The sequence below is a fragment of the Canis aureus genome, chromosome X, assembly GCF_053574225.1.
Source record: "Canis aureus isolate CA01 chromosome X, VMU_Caureus_v.1.0, whole genome shotgun sequence".
Lineage (NCBI taxonomy): Eukaryota > Metazoa > Chordata > Mammalia > Carnivora > Canidae > Canis > Canis aureus.
Genome location: NC_135649.1, coordinates 1,836,392 through 1,845,062, shown reverse-complemented (window position 1 = coordinate 1,845,062; position 8,671 = coordinate 1,836,392). Strand labels below are relative to the sequence as shown.

Below are 8,671 nucleotides of genomic sequence, written 5' to 3'. Positions count from 1 at the left end.
TCCTACTAATTTTTATTTCCCTCATTCAGTGGTCATCAGGGGTCTTTGTTCTAGGATATATATGGTAGAGACCCAGGAACTACCCTGGCACTTGGGAGTCCTCTTGGGGGCCTACTCTGTTCCTGCGCATTTAAATCACTGAACTGGTTTCCCAGTCTATAAAATGAGCATGACTGCTGTGCTTGTTTCCTAAGATCTCAAGATTTCAAAAACATTAATTTTTGTGTAAAACAATTAGAAGATTAAAAAAGTCAATATACAAAAATATTAAAAATACCAAACTGGATTATTGGTAAAAAAAAAAATAAGTTGATACAGGGTCATTGTAGAAAATTTAGAAAATAGAGGGGTGCCTGGGTGGCTTAGTCACTTAAGCATCTGCCTTCAGCTCAGGTCATGATCTCAGGGTTTGGGGATCAGCCCCCGCATCAGGATCCCTGCTTAGGAAGGAGCCTGCTTCTCCCTCTCCCTTTGCCTGCTGCTCCCCCTGCTTGTGCTGGCTCTGTCAAATCTTTCAAAAATTAGAAGATTAAAAATAAGCAAAAAATGTTGACCTCATTTAACTACCCATGTCACAGTCCATATAATTCACGTTTTCAAACTACAATCTGGTGGCTTTTAGTATAATCACCGAGTTGTGCAATTATCATCCCCTGGTCAGGTTCAGGACATTTGCATCACTCCAGAAAACCCTGAACCCTTAAGTAGTCACTCCCAGCCCCCAGCCCCTGGCAACCACTCGTGTGTTTTCTGTCTGTGGATCTGCCTGTTTTGGACACTGGAGTGGAGTCGTACGGGATGTGTGGCCTTTTGGGGTTTGGCTTCTTTTGCTTCATGTAATGCATTTGAGGCTGGTTCATGTAACATGTGCCAGGCCTCCATTCCTCCTGGCCACATAATCCCTTCCTTCAGTGTATTTCACAGTGTATTTCACTTCATATCCGCATTTTATCCGTTCACCAGTCCGGGGACATTTGAGTGGCTTTTGCTTTCTATTGTGACCAACGCTACCAATATTCCCACTCAAGTCCATGGATGTGAGTGTTCACGTCCCTTGGGTGTATATAAGCCTAGGAGGGGAGTTGCAGACTTGGGGCAATTTGTTTACTACTTTGTTGTGTGTGGGTGTGTGCGTAAATAGTCCCGTGAGGAGGGAGTGTGAAGGTGCCCTGCCATCTGTAAGGCACTGGGTACCCTTAGGAAGGCCCCCCAGAACGTAGGACTACGCATGAGCAGCACACCTGCTGGATTCAGGTGGAAAATGCCGCATCCGGTGAAATCCACACCAGAACTAGAACAAAGTCACGAATATGCCCCGTAATAAAGTGCCCTTCGGAAGCCCCCGCTCGGGCCGCCCCGGGTGCTGGGCACAAGCAGGCCCGAGAGCAGCCTGAGCACCTGCGGCCAGCTGCGCCGCTGTAGTTCCTGAGTGTCACTTTGGGCGGACGCACACCGTCGGGTGGTGCAGGTGCTGCAAGCCGTCCGCACGTCGGGGCGGGGTGTGTGTGTGTGTGTGTGTGTGTGTGTGTAAGAGAGAGAGAGAGAGAGACCCTTTCTGCCTCTGTTTCATCTGTAAAGGGATGACAGTGCTGCTGCCGCTGGTAGCTAACAGGCCCGTGGCCAGGATTTTCGAGGTGTCCTCGGAATGTCCCCACGGACGGCCGCCTTCCTTCCAGGCGGGCCCACTCCCCGCCCCATCCCCCCCGCATCCCGCCTTAGCCCCGAGCAGGCCCCCCCCCCTCCTCGCACCCGGCCCAGCCCCGTCCCTGCGGGGGTCCCTGTACCCACCATTACACGGCGCCTCACTCGGCCGCGCCCCCCGGCCCTGCGCCCCCTCTGGACGGGCAGTCCGCGGGCGGCGCGGGCCACGTGCTGGGGTCTGTGCCGTCACTCATTGTGCTGCAGCCAATGGGCGGCGCCGGCGCCAGGCCGCCGCCCCGAGGTGCGCACCCCCACGCCCAGAGGGGCGCAGCAGCCGGGGGCCCAGGCACCGCCGGGGGAGGGAGCGCTGCGGCTAACGTCGGCTCCAGCGACCGCCACAGGTACGCCCCAGACGGAGGGACGCCGCCTGCGGGGGGTGACGCCCGGAGGGACAGGGCTGCGGGCGGGGGGCGGGCTGCGGGTGGGGCGGCGGCAGGGCTGTGCGGGCGCTGCCAGGCCGAGAGGGAAATGACAGGCGACACGGCGATCGTCCTCAAACTCAGGCCGGCGAGCACATGGGGTGCGCGCGCAGTCGTCGACGGAGCAGCCCCCCCGCGGGCGCGACAGCCGAGCGGCGCTGCCCCCCCGCACTCCGAGACCGCGGGCCCAGGGGCGCTGGCCGCGAATTCGGCACCGCGGGGCACACGCCCCAAGGCCTGCCTTACCCGGACGGGAGGACAAGCGGGGACGCCCAGCACTCAAGGTAGGGCCCGGGGCCCGGGAAGGGGCGGGCAGGGGGCGTGCCCACGCTCACCCGGCCCGTCCTCCGCAGGCTGACGCTCAGAGGCACTCGGAGCTCCCCGATCCTCAGCTCCCAGCGAGGCCAACCGTGGGTCCCAATTCCGGGCTGCAGGGCCGCGCTCCTCCACGCCGGCCTCCCTTGCACGTGGGAAACGCAGAGAGCCTGGGAATTCCACTGACGCTGGCATCTGTGAGCCGCACGATGAAACCCCGTGTCTGATTTCCTGCCCTGAGCCCTTGAGGGAGAGGGAGTAAGAGGATTTGGGGGGCTGCGGTGCAGGGGCGCTGCTGGTCCTACTGTGAGCCGAGCGGACAGGGAAGTACCCTGCGCTCGTCCCACCTCGCCGCGCTGTCGGGGCGCCCCGGGCTCCTCGCGCACCCCGACCTCGCAGCCGTAGTGAGCGCCACGGGCAGGGGAGCACCCGCCCGCCCCCGGCTCCCCGGGCCGGGCCTGGAGCCTGCCGCCTGGGGGGTCCCTGCCGCCCGCCCGGGAGTCTCACCCCCCCAAGGGCAAGGGCGGAGCCGCCCCCAGGATCCATCCCGGCGGTCCGGCTCGGGGCCCACGCCGGTTCAGTCCCCAATCAGGCGGCAGGAGTCAGCATTCTAGAAACAGTCCCTCGGCGGAGGGAACTGCAGGCGAGCAGCAGGGTCCTCGGCCTGACGGCGGGGACTGCGGGGACGGGCGGCCCGGAGCCCCCCGGAGCCCCGGGGCTGTGGGAGGAACCTGAGGCCCAGGGCGAGGGCAGGAGGGGGGGCTGGCCTGCGAAGCGAGGGCCCTGGACTCGTGGGGGGACTGCTGTCGCCCGCGGGGAAGGAGGAAGCCACATGACCCTCCAAGGGGGGACCCCGCCCAGGAGGGGGCTGCTGAGGCCCCAGCTTCCCGCCGCTGGGCCTGGCCTGGGCGCCCCACCTCTGCTGTACCCCCGCCCCCCGCTGCCATTCCTGCTGCAATGACTGTGGTTCTTAGGCCTCGTGTGCTTTCCCACACCTGCCTGGACGCTCCCCTGTGTTTGAAGGAAGCCCCGCACCCAGCCTGGGGCTGGGACGCCCCACCCCGACACCCAGGGGTGCGGCCCTGGCGACCGGCCGCCCAGCTGCGCCTGGCCTGGGCCCCTCGGATGTCGGCTCTTCCCGTGACGCCTTGCCCTGGGTCCTCGGGTCCGTGTAGCTCAGGGGCTGGTGGCCACGTGCGGAGCGAGTGGCTTTCTACCCCAGTAGTGCAAACCGTGTGTAAATACCTGTGAGCACCCTCCGTGAGCTCAGCAGGATTCAAAGGTCAGTCCCTGAGGTGCAGCCCCCTACACACAGGCGCACACACGCGCACACACGGTTAACCACGTGAGCAGGCCCTTCTCGGGCTCACCCTCCGCCCTCGGCTGCGTGCTGGCCCGAGGCCCCCCGGGGGTACTCGACTGGGCCCCCCTCTCAGGCCTCAGGAGCCTACGGGTTCCCCGGGGGACTGTAGAGCAGGCCCCCCGAAGGGCTCGGCTGGCAGCCCTGCGGCCTGGACGGGGCCTCAGCTGCCTGCCAGCCGGGGTGCAGAGGAAGCCGCCCCACCCGCTGGAGGGCTCTCCTCCTTTCCTCACCTGCAGACGGGCTCCCCCCTGGGGAGCTGGGCCAGGAGCCAGCAGTGCTGGCAGGACAGTGGGGGGCGGCTCCTCCAGCAGCAGGGGGCCCGCTGGAGCCCCTGGGCCCGCAGCCTGGGGAAGGCAGCCCCTGCTCGGGGACACTGGGACGGCAGTGGGGGGATCTCCCCCGCGCCCCCACCCGCAGCTCATTCACGCCCACCTCTTTTCCTATCCCTGTCCTTCCTTCCCCCGCGGAGCTCACCCTTCCAGAACCTGGGTTTGGGTTTGGCGGGACCTGCTGTCCCTGCTGAAAGCCGTCCCCCCTGGCACCCGGGAAACCCCAGGGCAGCTCCCCCCGCAGCCGCGGCCTCATCCCCGCTCCCTCCTCTCATTCCCGGGCTCTGCTCCCCAGGGATCTCCCTGGCTGACCTGCGGGCCACGATGCACTGAAACAGCGTCACTAACCTTTCCCCATTCCCCACTTCCTGCCCTTCTCCCGCACTGGACTGGCCTCCCGGGGCCGGTCGGCAGGGCCCGGGGGCAGAGCGGCGGGGCCGGCCCCCACCCTGCGGCCCCGGGCAGCACGGGACCGTGTGGACGACGCCCGGGGCCGCGGCGATGGGCCCAGCACGGAGGGACTGGCAGCGGGGACTGCCGAGCTCCCCCCGAGTCACCTGACCAGCCTCTCGCGAGGGAAGAGGCCTTTGTGCCCGGGATCATCGACTGGGAGCTTCGTACATTTGGTCCTACAAACGAGTGCAACTTCGGGGCGCCTGGCCGGCTCCGCTGAGGAGCAAGCAACTCGACCTCGGGGTTGTGGGTGCGAGCCCCACGGGGCTGTACACAGCGCTTCAAAGTAAAATCTTAAAAAAGAGGCGTAACTTCTCTTGTAAAAAAAAAAAGACTTATTGGGGGGTATCTTGGGCGGCTCAGCGGTTCAGCACGCCTTCGGCCCAGGGCGTGATCCTGGAGACCCGGGATCCAGTCCCGCGTCAGGCTCCCTGCATGGGGCCTGCTTCTCCCTCTGACTGTCTCTGACTCTGCCTGAGAGACACAGAGAGAGAGGCAGAGACACAGGCAGAAGTAGAAGCAGCTCCCTGCGGGGAGCCCAGGACCCCGGGATCACGCCCTGAGCCAAAGGCAGACGCTCAACCGCTGAGCCACCCCGCGCCCAACACCCATAACCTCCTGACAGCCCAACCAGCAGGCTGAGTCTTTCAAGACAAAGACGTACTGAGGGAAACACGTGCAACATTCGTGACAACTAAGAGCCCTAGCGGAGGGCAAGTACGCGTCCTTCGGGGAGGCAATTACTTCGCGTATTAAGACGTCCAGTGCCCACAGGCCGTGACCTGGCGATTCCACCAGGAAGAGGGAGCGGCCTGGAGGGCGACTGACACCTTCACGGTGTGGACTTGCAGCGCTGCGATGAACCGCAGAGAGAGAGGAGAAAGGGACAGGTACCACCAACTGGGGGGCCGCATTATGTAAACTATGGCACATGGATGCTGTCAAAGCCATGCAGCCCGAGAAGCAGTGAGCTAGACATTTGTTTAATGACCTGGAAGGTTTCCACAGAGCTTTTTTTTTTTTAAGATTTTATTCATTTATTCATGAGAGATTTCATCCTGATTCTCCAGGATCATGGCCTGGGTCAAAGGCGGCGCCAAAGCGCTGGGCCATCGGGGCTGCCCCTCCGGCAGGTCCTTAAAATTAAACGTCCAGGGGCGTGGGCTGGCTCAGTCTGCAGAGCGTGGGAATCTCGATCTCGGGATCCTGAGCCCCAGCCCCACAGTGGGTGCAGAGAAGATAGACCTTATTTTTTTTAAGATTTATTCATTTATTCATGATAGACACAGACAGAGAGAGAGGCAGAGACACAGGCAGAGGGAGAAGCAGGCTCCACGCAGGGATCCCAACCCGGGACCGGATTCCGGGACTCCAGGATCGCGCCCTGGGCCCAAGGCAGGTGCTAAACCGCTGCGCCACCCAGGGATCCCGAAGAAGATAGACTTTAAAGCCAAGCGTCCATCGCCACAGGCCCCACCATTGTACCCTTGGGCATTTATACCAAACAGATGGACACAGGATGACACGGAAACGTGTCCATGAATGTTCCAGCAGGTGTAGTGGTAGGAACCCGCAGCTGGCAACAGGCATCCCGCCCTCCGCAGGCAGGGCGGGGGAATGCGCGTGCCCCTGGCCGCCCCAGGGCAAGGGCTGCAGCAGCTCGCGATAGGCAGGAAGAACCGACTGTGGACGCACACACGCACACACGCAGCAATCTGGATGGGCCTCCAGGGCGTGGTGTGAGGGGAGGGGGGGAGGGGGGGCCATCGCCCCGGGTTACTGATGCGGCCTGCACAGCGCACCGGTCCGTTTCCCTCAGTGATCAAGGGACCAAGCGCTAGACCAGAACACAGCACTGGTGGCCGAGGGGCGGGAGGAGAGGGGAGGAGGCTGTGCTTAGGCCAACGGGGGGCTCCTCGGGAGGGACCGAGTGGGCAGGATGCCCAGGGGTCACTTGGATCTACCCGCGTGCGGGGCCGCGCGCGCGCACACGGACGCACCACGCTCCGAGCGGCCCTCGGGTGCCCCGTGCCATTTGCTAGTGTGCCCCGCGCAGTCGTGCAACACGCCGGCCCTAGGAGAACCGAGCGAAGCGCCCTGGAGGCTCCGGGTCATTCCCCGGAGTTTCCTCGCTGCCAGACCCAAGTCCAGACCAAAGCACACAGGCAGGGCGACTCTGCAGAGTCCCCAGTCCCCACGCCACCGCCGAGGCCCAGGGCCCGCGTCCAGGCCTCCCGCCGCTCCCGGGCCGGGGCTAGGAAGGGGCGCGGGGGCGGAGCCCGAGGGGCCTGCGGGTTGTGATTGGGCAGCGGGGCGTCCGTCAGGCTCCCAGGGGCCGGGCTTTCTCAGGCGGCCGGGGGGGCGGGCCCGTCCGGAACCGAGCTTCGTGATTGGCGGAACGAAGCGGAAGGGGCGGGCCGGGAGGGCGGGGCCCCGCTACGGGCGGGGCGGGGCCCCCGCGCCTGCGCTGAGGGACGTAAGGGGACTCACCGGGGCGTCGGGGCGGGGCCAGCGCGCGGGAACCACGGCCCAGCCTTGCCGACGCGCCCGGGTCCCTGGGCTGCCGCCCCGCCGCTCCGGGGGTCTGGGCCCGGCCGGAGGCCGCCTTCCCCGAGGCCTGGGGGCCCCGTCCTTCCGGGGGAGGCCGAGGAGAAGCCCCTAGGGCGTCCGGGCCCCGGGGCGCGGTGGGGGGCTCCGTCGGGCTCCTCTCCCGCGCGCCCTGCAGGTCCCGCCCGCGCCGTCCTGGGAGTCTGACCCGCAGACGGCCGGGCGCGGTGTACCGGGGCCCCCGGGGCCGGAGTCGGGGCAGGGCGGTGGGCCCCCCCCGGGGCGACCGGGGACCGAGTCCGTCGCAGGCCAGGCCCCTGAGAGGGCTCGGCGGGGGGCTCCGGGGCGGTCCCCCTCGCAGGGCCGACCCCGACCGTGGCCCTGCCACACCCACGCGCGCGCCCTGCTCCTCGCCCCGCCCGCCACGGGCCCCGCCGCGCGCACCCCCTGCAGCAGGCCACTGTGTCCCAGCGCCCTCGGGGTGCCTCGCACGGTTCTCTGCAAAGCGCAGGTCCCGAGGTCCCGGCAGCACACGCACACGCACACGCGTGCACACACACGCCCAGTGCCCGGCAGGTGGGCAGGGCGGCGGCCAGTGATGGGGACGGTTCTCTGCAAAGCGCGGGTCCCGAGGTCCCGGCAGCACGCGCACACGCACACGCGTGCACACACACGCCCAGTGCCCGGCAGGTGGGCAGGGCGGCGGCCAGTGATGGGGACGGTTCTCTGCAAAGCGCGGGTCCAGAGGTCCCGGCAGCACACGCACACGCACACGCACACGCGTGCACACACACGCCCAGTACCCGGCAGGTGGGCAGGACCACGGCCAGTGCGCGGGGGCGCGGTGCTCCCCGGGGCATGTGTGCACACTCGTGCGGTGGGCACGGCAGGAAGGTAACGAAGCGTTTCCCGCGGCCCTGGGCAGGTGTGCTGGGGGGGGGGGGGAGTCGTGCACCCGCACGCCCGGGCCGCTCCGGCCCCTCCCCGCGGCCGTCAGCTGTGCCGCCTGCCGGCCCGTCGGGGGAGCGCAGCAGGGTGCGCCGGCACGGGCGGCTCCAGGCTGCTGGAGGAGCGGGGCCTTCGGGACCCGGGCGCGCCGCGGTTCTCACGCTGCAGGGCCGCATGGGAAGCCCCGCAGGGTCTGTTCACACTCGGATCGCGGGCTCCGCCCCGGACTCTGAGCTTGCACACCTGAGGTGGGGCCTGAGAACAGCGCCTCGGGCAGCTCCGGGCTGCTGCGGCTGCTGCGCCTGCGCGACCGGGACCGCCCCCCCCCCGTCCCCGCCCCCCAGCAGCCGGGCCCGGCGGGGAGTCCTAGGTGTGCGCATGCTCCCTGCCCTCCTGGGCCCCGCTCCTTCGCAGGGTCCCCGTGGCCCGCGCCTGGCGCTGCAGCCCTCGAGGGGTGGGGACTTCCCGCTGAGCGGCGGTCACCCTGCCCTGCCTGGGTGGGCGGGGTGGGGGGGAGCGGCCTCGGCCCGGGGGCAAGGGGCGTCGGCTCGGGGCGCTGCCGGGCGGCCCCAGGCCCAGGTGACAGCACGTGGACA

General features: G+C 66.6%; 1 long non-coding RNA gene across 1 annotated transcript; it reads left to right on the top strand.

Annotated features, from left to right (window-relative positions):
• Positions 1-1,938: 1,938 nt before the first annotated feature.
• LOC144307910 (uncharacterized) lies at positions 1,939-2,663 on the top strand. Its single transcript, XR_013374575.1, has 3 exons — positions 1,939-2,042; positions 2,205-2,404; positions 2,474-2,663. It is a non-coding gene; the product is annotated as an uncharacterized LOC144307910 (long non-coding RNA).
• The last annotated feature ends 6,008 nt before the right edge of the window (positions 2,664-8,671 follow it).